Source organism: Bombus pyrosoma, linkage group LG7 (assembly GCF_014825855.1).
Source record: "Bombus pyrosoma isolate SC7728 linkage group LG7, ASM1482585v1, whole genome shotgun sequence".
Taxonomy (NCBI): Eukaryota; Metazoa; Arthropoda; class Insecta; order Hymenoptera; family Apidae; genus Bombus; species Bombus pyrosoma.
In genome coordinates, this window is record NC_057776.1 from 11,770,794 (window position 1) to 11,786,196 (window position 15,403).

Consider the following 15,403-nt stretch of genomic DNA (forward strand, 5'->3'; position numbering starts at 1 on the left):
CCAGCAAGGAAGGGTACGTCCAACGAAACGCCGCTCCGCGTAAGCTGAGTGGCTGGTCAAAGACAACGGCATGCGAAACACAGGGAGAAATTCCGTGGCAGATTATGCAGATCTGATGTATTTGCATTTAGTTAGCATACATGGCGTTCGTTGCACGGCCGGGTCTACGGTATGGACTTTCATCTATTTATCATAAAAAGTACACGGTAACAGATCCCGATGGATCCCTTTGTTGCTCTCGCGCCACCTCACCCTAGTTCGATTAAAGAATTCCTCTTCTGGACTTCATCGTGCTTTATTCATGACATCACGAAATTCTCCGGATTCACGTAGATTTTACGATATATTTGCACTGTATCTTTGTGTCTCACGTATTCAGGCACAAAGTGGGACGATCGATCTGTCACGATTGCTTCGTTGTTCTCGCAATGAGATTACGAAGGGTGGCCGCGTTCGACCAACTGGAATAACGATGTACACAAGTCGCAAGTGAGCGGAACTTTAAAAGTTACCGTTTGCTTTCACGCAGGCGCAAAGTTGCCGAAACAGAACGATATCACGATAAATTATACCGTTGCAATGTTGTTTCGGTGGAACGTGACTGGTCGGTGGGAGAAACAAGGCGATTAACGTTTCGGCGATACGGGCCACTGAAATTTTGCCAATCGAGCAATATAGTGCGGCAATTACGCGAACGCGGAACCCAACCGTAAAAGGGAAAACGCGCGTTAAGGAATCATGTCCATTCTCAAGGTCGACCGGTATCCTACCGGCCCCTACCGTAGACTGCATAACGCGTTTCTATTACGCGGTCAATTGCAGCGATTGTTGCGTGCCTCTCGCAATCAGCGCCACCGAGCCTGCACGTGTGCTTTCTCTTTCTCCTCTTCTGCCACGCCGCCTTTTTCCCTTTTTTTCCCTCCGTTAAAAATAGCGGTAAAATATACGCGTTTCTTGATTTATAGCTATTAAAATTATACCACACCGTTCCCGCGATCGGTCCATGAAGAATAGGATTAATTTAACACGATTAGATACCGAGTGACCGATGTCGTAACAACAGCTGTACCGGGTGGCGCGTCGCGAGTGTAAGTACGATTACCGCGAAAAATAGCGAAACACAAAGAGGCTGTCACAACTGGCAAATTGCCAGGGAAAGATTGACGTTTAATGGGTGTCAAAATAACAATACCAGCGTTGCGGAGATTAGACGGTTCGCGCAGCGGCAAACGAGGACTTGACGCGGGGGAATGATAATTCGGATAACATGAAACGATCGATAAATCACGCAGTGAATGTGATTTTATTTTTGGTAATTCCTCGCCTGTTAGTTAAAACGATAGAAATTACGATCTCCTCGCGTGTCTATTCTAAATCACCTTTTCGGAGTATCTACGTGGTGTCAGTGCACGAAGAACGGTCTATTTCTACTTTATATGCGAGGTTTCTTTCTGAAATTCGATCCTGATTGCTCCAAATATGAGAAAGATGAGAAAGTTCTTGTAATAATCTTCGACCCAGTTTCTCAAATGATCCAATCTCGAAATCCATTCGAAGGAGGTCACATTGCACAATCCTAGAGAGAAGATCCCGAATTTAGCAATCGCGGGTCTATAGCATCGGAACGGAGGCAGTTGATCCGGTCATCAGGACACAAAAGCGCCTTTCCGTGGGGATTGCGCCACGAGAAAATAGCGTAATCATGGTGATTAACGAGAAAACTATGTCTCCGATGTGTTCTCCGCGGTGCTTCTAGCCAGAGCCAGTCGACGATCGGAAACAGGCAGCCACGTGCGTGACACGTATCGTGACGAACAGACAATGCCGCGGATCGATACGTGGCACAGCAATTTAAATACAAGCAGACAGTGACACGCGGGTTGCGCATACCTTCGCTTTCTTTCGCGACAGAGAGCCTAACAGAGCAACAAGCGAGCTGCGGCGCGTTCATGAGCAGGACGCCGCGTTCTGTTCGATGGCCGTCACCGAGAGTAAACGCGATTGGTAGCCGATCATCTGCCGTGCTCTTGGGTATTTAGGAATAATTTAATGGCAGCGATCATTGACTCAACTTCCAAGCGGTGGTATGGCGAACGTCGTCCTTGACAAAAGGCAAGGCAGATGGTCAGCAAGACGATGAAACGATGGAGCGTCTTACTGAACGTAGCACGGTGGTATGCGCAGTGGCTCGTGTGTGACTCGGAGCGCACAGTCGCCTGTTTATTTTCAAACTGGTCAAGAACAAGAGGAATGTTGAATACGTGGGAGTGCAGCAGCGTTCATAAACTTTCTACGAAAAGTGTACAGGAATCGATCATTGTTCGAATTAAATTACGATTTTTCTTCCTTTGTGACTTCTTTGGAAGGAAGGGACGAATGATTTGGGAGACTTAAAATGGATATCAAAGAGCCATTAGCGGACAAGAGTGTATTATGAATCGTGCGTGTCCTTCGAAAATACGAAATCGCAATTTTTACGTTACATTGGTAAACAGCATGGCCGACCCGTAAAGTCTCGCCGATCTGAAACGTACACGGACAGCATTATGTAAGTATACTCATAAACATGTAATAAACGCGCGGGTATGCCGCGTTTTAGTCACATTTTATGGGACGGAGGCCGCGTGGGTGAAGGAAGCGAGAGAACTCGCCACGAGTTTTATGGTATCGAGAATGTACATTTCTTTGTGGAGGGACCACCGATGTCCACGATAAATATTCGGGTGTATCTACAGGAACGGTAATCCGTTATCATTGAATTTCGTTTTACTGGCATCGTTCACCGGATCGAATGGTGTCAAGAAACCTGCGAAGAAGTGAAACGCGCGAGAAAAGGCCTTAATGACACGATTACGAGATTAGATCTAAATAAAGCTGGCTGGTGTGCGTTCTAGAAATATTACCGCCCACGTGGAACAATTTCGAAGAATAAACAACACCTGCGCTTAGAAGATTCATCAGAACGCGACGGAACTTTCTTCCTCTACGAACCGGTACAACCCGTATGGAGGTTAAGTTGACTTCCTTCAGTCCTTGAAATATTAACATATTATCACAGAGTGTTGGATTAAAAGGTTTGCCGCGTAATTCCGATATCATCGTATGGGTTTTAAGAGCGAGGCGTTCTAATTGCAAGACAGGATCTCTCGACGACATCGCCGCCGTGCGCTAATGTAAATTCGTCAGGGAGCCACTTTATCTTCGTCGCGGCAATCCGATGTGATTAACGATAACATTCGATTTGACGGAAAAGAAATGTATCGCCTCGCGTACGCGATACGCCAGGAATTTTTATACGTTTCATCCCGCACCTTGGTACCGGGTTTTGCCATTAAATGACTTTTGCTCTTATTTATCATCTTCAATTTCACATTCCGGGATATGCAAATGAGACACGGGTTGCACGACGAAACAAACGTCGCACGAAAAGAAACTTCCAAGCGCCTTTTTTATCTGTTCTTTCTTTTTTAACAATTGCGCTACACCCACATCGCGAGTGAAAACGTCATCGCGATAAATTGCTTTCACTTCTTCGACGACTTCGATAGAGACCAATCGTCAAGCTGAGAATTATCAAATGCGACGATGAATCGGAAAGAAATCGAACTTCGGTTTAATTTGCTCTCGATTTCAAGGGAATCAATTGAATGATTAAAAACTAGAAAATTGCAAAAAAAAGGTCGCTACACCAGTCTAGATGCAACAGCACGTTAATTACTGTCTATCTCGACCGCGAATTTCGCATGACGAATATTACAACAAACTAGAAAATCAACATTACGGACGGGAGAGGAAGGTGGGGGACAGAGATGCCGGTATATAGGGAATAAAGAAACACAGAGAGGAGGATAATAGACATAGATTATAGCAGCCGGTGGGGGCTGTACGGCGCGGAGGAACGAAAGAAGCGGGGTAGAGCGGTCGTTTGCCTTGGATCGGCTTCGAACCGGAGAGTCCGAGCCCAATCCCGAGAGCCCGAGCGCAAACCCAAGCTCGATCCCGATTCCGATCCCGCCTGATTTCCGTCCGCGTGCATTCCATCTTGTGGGTTCGGCCACGGTCGGTCAGAGTCGAGCCGACTCGGCTTCGTTCGCCGTTTCTCGGCCCCTCTGCTCGGTCATGCTGTCGTGCAACTTCGGCTACAGTCGTGTATCAGCGCTCGCGCGGAGTGGATCGAGGAACGCGTCTCGTTCCAAACTCGACGGTGGAATGACGGTGTCCTTTCTGTCGTCGTCACGAGACGCTAAGAAAGACGCTTGTTCGCGCATTAACGTTATACCTGCCCCCGCGACGATGTCACCGTGACAACACGATCGTTTTACCGGTCGATTATTATTAACGAAAGATCTCGCACGTGGTGTAAAGCGGGGCAGGATTCAGCCGGCGCGTTAACGTGCTGTGCGTGTAACAGTGGATGTGCTCGTTCGGTCTCTGTCGCTCTCACGGTATTACCGATCGTTCTAACCTCTCTCTCCGACTTACTCTGTGTGCCTTCTACGAACCACGACCGGTCGTCATCCTGGATATCGCTTGTCCGTTGGAACCGGGCCCGCGCGTAGCAACCGCAAGAAAACCTAGTCGACGCTGAATCAACAGGTGGGAATCTGCCAACTTACAGGTATCTATTTGTTTTCATTTTTCTGTTTCGTCGGTCTCCGCCAGCTGTCAGTTCGCTGCCAGGTGGCATAGAATACGACGACGGCTACGATCCCCTCGGATTCCATGGGCTTACGAACCCGAAACGCTCTAGGCGACCTCGACTCGTCGGAATTGTTGTTTCTTGCATTTCTTGTGAATAGCGGAACAGGGTACCTGGCGTTATGTTTTACGCGTACACCTGCATGGTTGATCCTCGTTCCCCTTGAGCATTGTACGCGTTGCGTTCTCCTCTTTCCTTTCGAAACCGAGAGTCGAAGTTGTTCCACGTGCAAACGAAAATTATACGATCGTTACATAATAGCTTCGTAATTACTACCTCGATCGCGTCGATCGAGCAAAATTAAACGTACTGTCACTGGGCTTCGATCACGTTATCATCGTAAACGCTCGTTTTACTCATAATCGCGTTGCTTTTCGAATGTAATCATTCGCGAAAAATCGAGCATGGCGTACGATGCGCGCGCATCACGTCGTAATTCTCACACGGTGAGAAGGAACGAATCGCCGCGTATTTTAACGGGTCGCATTTCTTTCGTTTGCACGGGCAAGCTCGAGAGATAACGATCCTTACCGGATCTTCGGTATTTGTGTGTTGCTCGCGAGCAACAGCCTCAACAGCGGCGGCAGGAACGAGCTCGCAACGGGATATCTAGACACGAAGTGTGCGCATCCCCGATTCTATGTACTCACCATTAACAGCACGCTAAACATTCTCAGAGAATTTTTCTCACACACGGACCTCGACCATTTTCCGCATGGCACATTGTTCTTTCGAATTGCTTTCCACTAGGAAGATTGCATGTTCTCCCGTTACCTCGTTTCGTTTATACGTTCAATAGCAATTCTCGTATTCGCGTGTATGGAAAATGTGTTAGTAAGTAGCATCAGTCTTGGTGAAACGTTTTGGGTCTCTTTGTTGATGTGTTGGTTAAAGTGCTTAGGATATCTCGTGTTTGGACAGTGAGTCAAACGTGAAGGTTGAAAGAAGGAATTTACGTCTGATATGGGAATGTTTTTAATATACCTATAGCTTGTATATAGCGAGTGGATTGTTTGTAAGATCACGAATATTTTATATTTATATTATACGATCATTTAACTACACATATATGCCTCTGTAGCCCTATATCTTCATTCACACTCGTAAAATTCCTAACTTTTATCTCGCAATCTCTTTCTCCTTTTTTTCGTTATTTTATTTTCTTTCTTTCTGACTCATCGGCTCGTAAACCTTGAACCGACCGATTTTCCAATGAAAAATTCACACGCGCACGGCGTTGTATCGTTCGGCGAGTACGTCGGCCTTGACATCGACTCGATATACATATACTCTCGAGTGCCTTGACCTTTACGTCGATAAATCCGTGGGTTGTTTCTTCTTCGCGTCGTCGAAGGTCGAAGCCGCTTCCTTCCTCGGCCTTTCGACACGATAGTTTTTCGTACGATCTGCTTGAAGCAACACGAATCGATGAAATAACACCGCCCATGCCCTATCTCTGTTTTTCGTTCGACTCTGTCATTCAGGCCTAAAGGTCGAATAATTAAGCCCATTCAATATGTCATTGTCAGTTAATACCGAAGTCCTAATAGGATTAGTTACCGCAATTGAATAGAATAGGATTCGTCCAGTAATTTCGACGACCTTGATGCTAATACTTGTTTCTGGAAAGGATATAGCGAGAAATTGACATCGAGTATCGTGAAACTTGCCTACGGTTGTGCTCGTTTCCCTGGTTGCTGGTTGCTATTGAAGACTCGCCTCATGAATGAATCATGACCAGCTTTAAGGACAGAAGGATCCTGCCGTATGAGGAACCTCACGTGCTACCGGCCATCGATATCAACGTACCTACCTACGTTAATTACGGTCTCGGGCAAAAGAAGAATGAATAAGCAGAGCTATGCCGGGTACCCGAATGTGATCCTTGTTAAAATACCATTAACTTATATACCGATCGGGTCGAATCGACCGAGGTCACGACCTCTCATCAGCGAATTAAAGTGAAAGTTCGTCTATTCGCCTGGTGTCTGACGCTTTGAGTTCCTTGCTTCTTGTTCATCAGTAGTTGTTTCACCCTGGAACACCCATAAACGGGTTGTTGTTCTTGCTCATCGTGTGTCTACCAAGTTTGCTATCACGAATAAATGAAAATTTTGATTGGGAGGGAATTTATGCGGCCTATTATGGTGATTATATGGAAGCCATGGAAAGCAACGAAAGTAGGGTAACGAAACCACTGTTTATAGATAAAATCAGAATTTGAAACGCTCGTGAAACGTTTCAGTTGCCTTGCTTTCGACGGCCGTCAACCGACATTCATACCGTGGCACGATTAGTAATTCAAACACGCGTTTTCACGCGAATCCCCCCGATTTCCTAGCTAGCTCGTCAGTAAATATTTGTTCGGTATTACGCGTTGCTACACGTCGTTGTGTACAACGTGTACTAAGTGTACTTATTCAGCGTGCCACGCGAATTCTAATTCAACCGAGTGTTAATGTATAGTGAAGATACAACATCAAAGATCAGGAGTTTAGTAAATGAAAGGAGACATGACGCACGGCGTAAACAGCACACACATTCATTGCGTATCCACTACGACAACCTTATTGCCGAACCAAATAATTCGTAGTTGTGTCGTAACAGAGAAAGAGAGAGAAAGGTTTTTTCCGGGATACATATTGACTTTCAGAGATTCTTCAATAAAGCGAGAGTACCCGCATGTAGTTTTTCTCGGAAATACTACCGCGAGGAATCATTCGATAAAATTAAGTTCCTACTCACGATCGTATTTCATTGAACGCGTGAAACTGCGATTCTGTCATTGAATATTTCTGATTGATAGGAAAAAAGCATGACACTGGCAGTAATTGTTAATATATGGAAGACAAATTACGCAAGCTTATTCCTTTCACTTTCTATTTTAGATAAACCTCGATCACACGAATTTTCCTCGACGAGTGATAGAGAATAGATTGCTCGAATATAAATTACCACGGCACTGGATTCGATATAACTATAGCGTAACATTGTTCGTTTTTGTTTTCACGCGAGAGCTCGCGAGCATTGCGCGATTCCTGTCTCAATGATTCTAGTACTTTCGAAAAAATCCTATGATAGATCGTTTTTTAAGTATTATCTACGAGACTGATGTAATAATTACCAGCATAAACAGGTATCGATGTACGTACGTAGATGCGAAGACGATTCTCTTATCCCCGGGTAAACCTATGGGAATTACTCGTCGGTCGTATTTCAAGATCATTACCGTTGATTAATTCGCTATGTTTCTGTTTTGCTTACCACCTGAGTTGCCGCCATTCGATCAATATCGAGCTTATCACGTTGCAATAATTTAACGATATAACGCGATGACGTTATAGCTAGCAATACTTGTTGAATTTCAACACTTGTTGCATGCAATCTCGCCTTAAGTCTCACAATGTATTATGTTTCGTTCAGCTTAATTATTATTCGAGTAACATTATGCAAAGTAGCCGCGTGCAAGTTTTCAATCGACGTGAGAACCTTGGCGCAGCATCTGCTCGCGGATATCGGTCAAGGTTCCAGAGGAAATCGTAGATCCGGTGAAAGAATCCGATAGGAATTGTATATAGAGAAATTTTTGTCCCGAATGGAAGAAAAGCGTTTGCATGGAGCATAGGTGAAACGCCATTGCCTCTAATAGAGCACGTATGGCCCGACGATGCTGTGCGGGAGGTGTCTTGGTCTCCCTCTCGCGGATTACGCGAGTTCGTGGTAGTCAGGGTAAATATAGGTCTCTGGCTCCGTTGCTCGCACCTCTTCTCACCGATTGCCGGTTGGAACGGCGAGCCAGTTTGACTAGAAGACGTTCCAGTTTTCTCACGAAGTTGGTAATATTCTGGGTCACTCGCACGAATTCGAGAGATATTCGGAGTTTTAACTCCGAGGCGTTCTTGACGCCACGAAAGGGTCATTATAGTATATCCGTGAGCAGTAGAAACCCGAAGGAGCAGTTCGACTTGCTGCTCTGCTACGAATTCATATTAGTATCAAACACGGGAGGAGAATTATGTAGCATGACGAATGGCCGGGTCATTAGTGACTTGCTAATCTAGGAACTACTATACGAGGGCACAGAATTTTTCTGCACGGAGCAAGCCACGGACGCTTAAGAATGATCGTGCACCACTAACGTAAGTCAGATCCCTGGCTCGCTGTTCTACGGTTCTACCGTAAATTGCCCACGCTAGAAACAATAATAATCGAAGTTTATTTGCCCGTGCGGCTATGTGCGTTACTCAATGTAGGAATCGGGCATTGCGTTTTATTACGTTGCTCGAAGCGAGCAATTAGAGAATCGCGTTCGCAAAGGCGGTTCAGAATATTAGAGGCGGAAGAAACGAACCGTACATCCAGTACGCTAATATTTACTTCGAATACCTTATGTTATCTAGCGCGTCGAGCCGTCTAAAGTACCTACGAAGAGTATGAAGTCATTCGGACCGATGATCCGGCAATTATTTGGACCGACTCACTTCGACGCGAACGATCCGAGAGGAAAGAGTTGTTGGACGAAAAATATCGCCGATGTGTCACTACTTGAAGATATCTCGCGACGCGAAACTGCTGAATGATGATATCTGAAGCGACGATCTGCGATTTACTTGGTCGACGACGGTCTAGCCTGCGTATCGCGAAGCATCTCGAGCATTTCTCTCGTAGCCGTTTCTCTATCCGGTCGGCCTCCTACCGTTTCGCACGTCTGGGCCGGTTGTTCTATAGCAGAGCAGCGGATGCTCACCGGACGACGAAACCGGATGTCCTTCGCTCGGAGAAAAAGAGAGATTAAACGGGGAGTAATGTAGGATAACGAAGGGAATGGGTAGACGAGCCGGTGAATACCGAGGGAAGGAAGGAAAAGATCGGCCTAGCAAATAACTTTCGCATTAATATTCCTGTTGGCAGGCAATAGCCATTCTCCACAGGCAACTATCCGGAGTAACTATAATCGACGATTGAACCGTAATCTTAAGAAATCGATGGGGTTGAGGGTTGGAGATCGAGAGGAAGTAACGTGTACGAGCAATGGGATTCTCTTGAATCCATCGGTTGTTACTTGTTGCGTTTTGATATTACCTACGTGCAACTTTATTGCATACTATTGGCGATTTATGATAAACGACTCGGTAAATCTCTGGAATGCATTAACACCGGACTGTTATTATCATTTAAGTGGCGGGATTTCCTATCGCATCAAGTCATTCCAACCTACCTCGTGGTTATCTTTTGAAAGTGCGGATCAACCTGAATTAATCTGGAGACGAGACAAATTTCCGTTATATTCCATTTTCCCTGGGCAATTTAGAGTAAAGTTGATCGACCGGATTGACTTGTGTTATCGGAAAGAGCCTTGAGATGTCTGCCAAGTATTCGCGGCCATTTACACGGCGTCCAACTAAATTTAGTCTCGTCGTCGCTCAATGTCGTTGCTTTTCTCCCATTGTGTTCAAGAAAAGGAACGATCGATTTAACGCCGTGTATTCGATGCATCGAGACGACGATGCATCTCGGATTTAGCCGCAGGTTCAACGCGACGGCGATTTATAATCGATAATAGATAACACGATGGAACAGACTCCAGCGGAGAGATAGTCTTTGCGTGCCTTTTGCTCGAATCGACGATTCGTGCCGCGGAGCTCGAGTCATTTGCGACAATGAGCGATTCTGCAAATGTCGATGACACGTCGCACAAAGCAAACCGGTCATTGTGCAAACGGTTCGCCCGCGAACTATGAACGATCGTTGGGTATTCACTGGCGTTCTGACCTGAGTGAAACTTCCAGCCACCTAACTGTTTTCGAGATCGTACTAAAACTAATCTAACTCTCCGTCATCCTTAATATTTATCTAGAAAGTTTTGTGACAAAACGCAGAACTCGTGTGTGGAGAATGGTAGGTACACACGGATTCGTGCTAATGCAAGGAAGATAAGTTATCTTGAGCAGAAACGTGGACAAAGGAAACCAACAATGGCTCGGGATTTTTCTCTCGGCCCGGTTAAATATTATCCTTTCCATAGTCAATACGTTATCTGCTCATTTCCATATGATAGGTCAATGATAAGGTTTAAAAACGTTCACCGGTTCGCGCGCGACCGCGACGCGTTGAGTCCGGTTCCTTTCTTTTCACGTTTGTTTCGCGCTCGAGCAAACCCGAGTGCCGGCGTCGCGGCAGAAAATCAAACTCTATCGAAGCCGATGATCTCGAAAAATTATGAGAGTCCTTGACTGAAATAAGGCCACGTATATCGCCTCTTACGGAATCCAAATCGCGATATATGCAATCAGTGTTTTAACCGACTCGTTGTCGAGCAGTCAGCCTGAGAAAAGAGAGAATTCCAGATAGTGGAAAAGAAAGTCGAATAATAAACCGTCTTTATTACCAATCCGAGATTCCTGAAATCGCACAACGTGAATTGCAAGCGATAGTATAGCATTTACGATAGATAAACATTTTTCCTCGGTCGCGATAATATCGTACTGTTAACATCTCGCAATTTTGTTTCTCTCGCGGAGTCCAACTTTTCTGCGATGTCCCGCAGACTCGATTATCAGGATGCTCGACGAGTGATTGCATCGGGCTTATTTTATTCGTCGGTACTATGTTATATCGTAGATTTCGTAACGAGAATTCCTCGCTTCTTCTCGAGATAACCGTTTGTTATTTATGCTACGGACTTCGCATTCTTCGCGAAGACGGTATCGAGATACATCGATATCGATCATTTTATTGGATCGTTGCACAGAGAAGGAGATAACAGTTGCAAACGGTAGCCGAGCATAAGATTTCCGGTAGTCGTGATACACCTGGTAGAACTGTGTTTCATCACTTTAGCTGTTATCTAGTAGCGAAGATTACGTATTTTATTTTTTCTGGTTTCCCCGCGGTTCGAAGGATCGCGGATTCGATTTTTGAGCGACGATGCGTGGACGCCGCTACATCGACTTCTATATTCCAAGTGAGTATAATACCACTATTACTTTAATTAACGATCGCTCGGCTATGTGACTGCAAGATGCGCCCAAGCGTGCTGTTATTCGACTTGTTTGGTACACGAAACAATGATAACGGTTAACTAGCTCGTAGTTTGCCTTGTTTCGCTCGAATCCCTCTTAGATACACAGTTTCTGCGAGATAGATAGCGATTGTCTCATCAGAGTTGGTCATAAATTTATACAAAAGAGTTCCTTTGCTAATAGATAGATAGAGACATATATGATAAACCATACGGACCTTGTATATTTTTAAGAGCACACTTTGTAAAATGTAAAATGTTCGTATCTTTCTGTGTTTTATCGATGGAAGAACATCGGAATTTGCGAGAAAGCCCGTATAAATTCATTAGGAGATTCTGTGAAATCTGCTCGGTGGTTTCTTGGCGAAAATATTTGTCACGCTTCATTTCGCCGACAGGATCGTTTAATGTTTTTGCTCTTGAATCCTTTCGGCAAGACAAGCATTAAGAAGTTTTCGATACCGTTATCGAGATATCATTTTCCCTTTCCATCCTCAGCATTCCATCTTTGAATCGCAAAGTGTTTTTCAATTGCACAATGATGTATTTAATAACATCGTGATTCGTAATAACCGCAATAACGTATCGAAATTAAGAATAGCGTCAGGCTAATGTTTCCTGTCCGTATCTCGCGAGGTTGCGCAAACCGAGTTCACTTGCGACAGACAATTCCCTGAATGTCAGGTTAAACGGCGCATGATCGGAATAGCGCGCGCTGTAATAATCTGAGAATACGTTGCGGCAAGAAATTCAAGGCAAATTTAAACGCTTTGTTATACGATTTCATTGCAACGTGGCGTATCTCGGTCGCCATATGACTTTCTTTTAGCGATCGTTTCTTCGCCCGAAGAAACCGAGATGATTAGCGAATTGCCAATAACGCGTCGATCGTTTGTGCTTCGATTATTCTTTGATATTACGTGGATATACTTTTCAGCAAACAACAAACTATAATGCACAAAATCATAGCCCTGTTTACATATCGATAACCTCTTGTCTTTCTTGCCTCATCTATGACGATTTAAAATGTAAGTAATCCGATACTGCACTAAACATTTATCGAACGTCCTAGAAATACAAAGAACGTCTTCTACCTCGAAAAGACCCTCCGTCTGTCCATTTTGTTCTTGGTTGGAATTAGCCCACGTGTGAAACGTCTCTGTGCCCAAAGTCCAAACGATAACGGGCTTTCTGGTAATATTCTGTCGCACGTTGTTTGCATTCTCGTACAGCATTGTAGTCCAAAATGAAAGCAAGACGAACGACAGGGTAGGTTGGTGGAATTCTTCGTTGAGAAGAAGTGACGAAACGTCTTTGAGAAATATTTTCATGATTCATGGGGACTCCGATACCTAGGTAAAACAGGCATTGTTATACCCTTCGCAGGTATTCGGCCTGATTGTTGACTTAGGCTTCGAACCAGTGTACATAAAGCCAGTGATGGAATCGAGAGCCAGTTGCTCCCTGGCATTCTTTCTCTCTTTTCTTCTTTCGCTACTCTTTCTGCTACATTCTGTGTCGTGATTTCGATACGAGCAAACATGGTCGCTCGTTATCGCCGCTTTGCACGGCTCGGTTATCCTTCGAACCGGGATTTACCGTCGCAATAATTCGCGACGTTTACGACTGGGTGCTTGTCGATATTTGTCGCATGTTACACGAGCCTGCTTTGCCAGAGATCGCCAAGGTACGAGCTTGCAAAGGGGTCTCTGAATATCGTACGAGGAATTTTACAGTGGATTGTAGCAGCGGTGGCTCGAAAATCGAGGCCGGTGTAAAAGGAAAGGAAGGGGAAGAGCGACTGGAAAGGAAGAGAATTTGCTAGCAGCTACGAATTTGGCGATCGAACGTGTCGCGGTTGCGAAAGCGTTCCGGTAGGTTACGCGAAGATTCAAACAGTTTCCGCTCACTGTCCGATACGTACTAGGTACGAAGCGTTTGAGTCACTTTGTAGGCAAGTAGGTTGGAGATGATGTTATTTGGTTTATTTCTTAGTCTAACTCGTTTGCCGAGTACAGGAATTTTGAGCCGATACCAAGGAAAAGGATCATTACTTGCTTTACTGTTATAGTACCCTGTTCTCGACAGGACAATTACCGTCGGTTAATATTAAAATTATCTAAATCGTTCTAGACATACGTATTTTTTTCTCATATCGTTTATGCTACTCTCAAGGATAACGAGTACCAAGGACTCGCAAATTTATGAGAACGTTGTTATTGCCTGTGACCGGATGAAAGGGGCAGTGTATGAATTTAATTAATTCTACGCACTAACTATACTCTTAAACTCTCCATCCTATTTAATTATGCCAATTATCCTTAACTAACTCGAACGATTAGACCTATCTCAACCGTACAGATTCCAAACTCGTAGCTATTCTGTTCTCGAAACAGGACAAGATTGAATCAAATCATATAGCCGCGGCGCCACAGCGGCGACGATGCGACGCTCGACTCGCAACAGCTGATGTCGGCCTCGAACAGATTCGCTCGATCTCATTATTTTCACCGGGGTTACTTAACGGTACGTCTAGAAGAATCTGCGAAGCATGCTCGTCTCGAGCTGACACAATCGGGTCGCCTCGAACAAGGATTCTATCGCGTGTCCACCGCTTTGATCGAACGCGAGATTTCACGAACGTCTGTCTTCTGCTTGGTGGCTTAGGTATTTTTCGCCACCGCGTGAAATTGTATCGCGACTCTGGTCGTCAGGTCGTGTTACGCCAGCCAGATACAAAAGCAGCGATGCTTTTATCCAATTCTATGCCACACGCGTCGCGTTTTCCGGACTAGATACGACCGCATTCCTGCCGGCGAACACGCGACGAACGCATGGAGACGCAGTTTTATTTTACGCCATCGTATACGTGAAATTCGTATCGACGAGCAAACGTGACGGACGAAGCAGCCTGGGAACGTTCAGGAGTACAAATCGCCAAGTGCTTTCTTCTTGGTAATTTAGTTGCACTTTTTGCACGTGAGAAACTTGATAGGTAAGGCAGATATGTACGACGATCGAGATGAAAGTCGTATCAATCGGCTCCGGTTTTTCATTTGTAACGTGCTATTGATTTGCCTGCTATGCGCTGCCGAACGAAGACTGGAAACGCGTAAATTGATTTAAATTACACATAAAAGATAATCAAATCGACATTTCTGTCTCGTCCTTAATTGCTACTTGTCCATATTATTTTTATCTATACTGGTATCTTAATTATAAGATAGAAATATACACGTTGCCGATATTATAAAAAACAATTCAACGTACATACTGCATCGATACCGATCAATTTATGAATAAATAGATCGTACGACTATAAAGAGACGAACCAAACTCAAAAACTGTGCAGATTTCATAATCCCCTCTTGGCTTCCATTGTTTCCTTGATTTGGATCGAAGAAAATCAGTTGGGTGATCGATGCCCATTGAAGCTTAATTAGCATCAATCCGACGTCGAGCCGCCATTACCGGGCAGTTATGTAAATGATCGCGAACGCTCGGATTAATGTCTCATTGTGCACCGATAAATTTCACCGCTGCTTTGAAGTTTCGCGTCCATATCGTAATTGATGTAATGCGCCGAGCATCGAGGGTAGCGATCTGTCTCGCAGCGCGAGACTGCTCCGTTCCCGATCAGCGATCGGGTGAGTGGCAAAATCCAGCCGGTGTGTGTCGTTAAC

The 15,403-nt window shown here is 44.9% G+C and overlaps 1 protein-coding gene across 3 annotated transcripts in view; it reads left to right on the forward strand.

Annotated features, from left to right (window-relative positions):
* The window catches only part of LOC122569287, a 164,472-nt gene that overhangs the window by 33,228 nt on the left and 115,841 nt on the right, over positions 1–15,403 (forward strand). The window contains exon 1 of one of the 3 annotated variants that reach the window (XM_043730102.1): positions 4,164–4,618. The exons of 1 other annotated variant lie outside the window; for it this stretch is intronic. The gene's annotated coding sequence lies outside the window, so the exon portion shown is untranslated. Of the gene's footprint in view, positions 1–4,163; positions 4,619–15,403 lie in introns of those variants that run through there. One more of the 3 variants, XM_043730104.1, reaches the window with a different exon arrangement.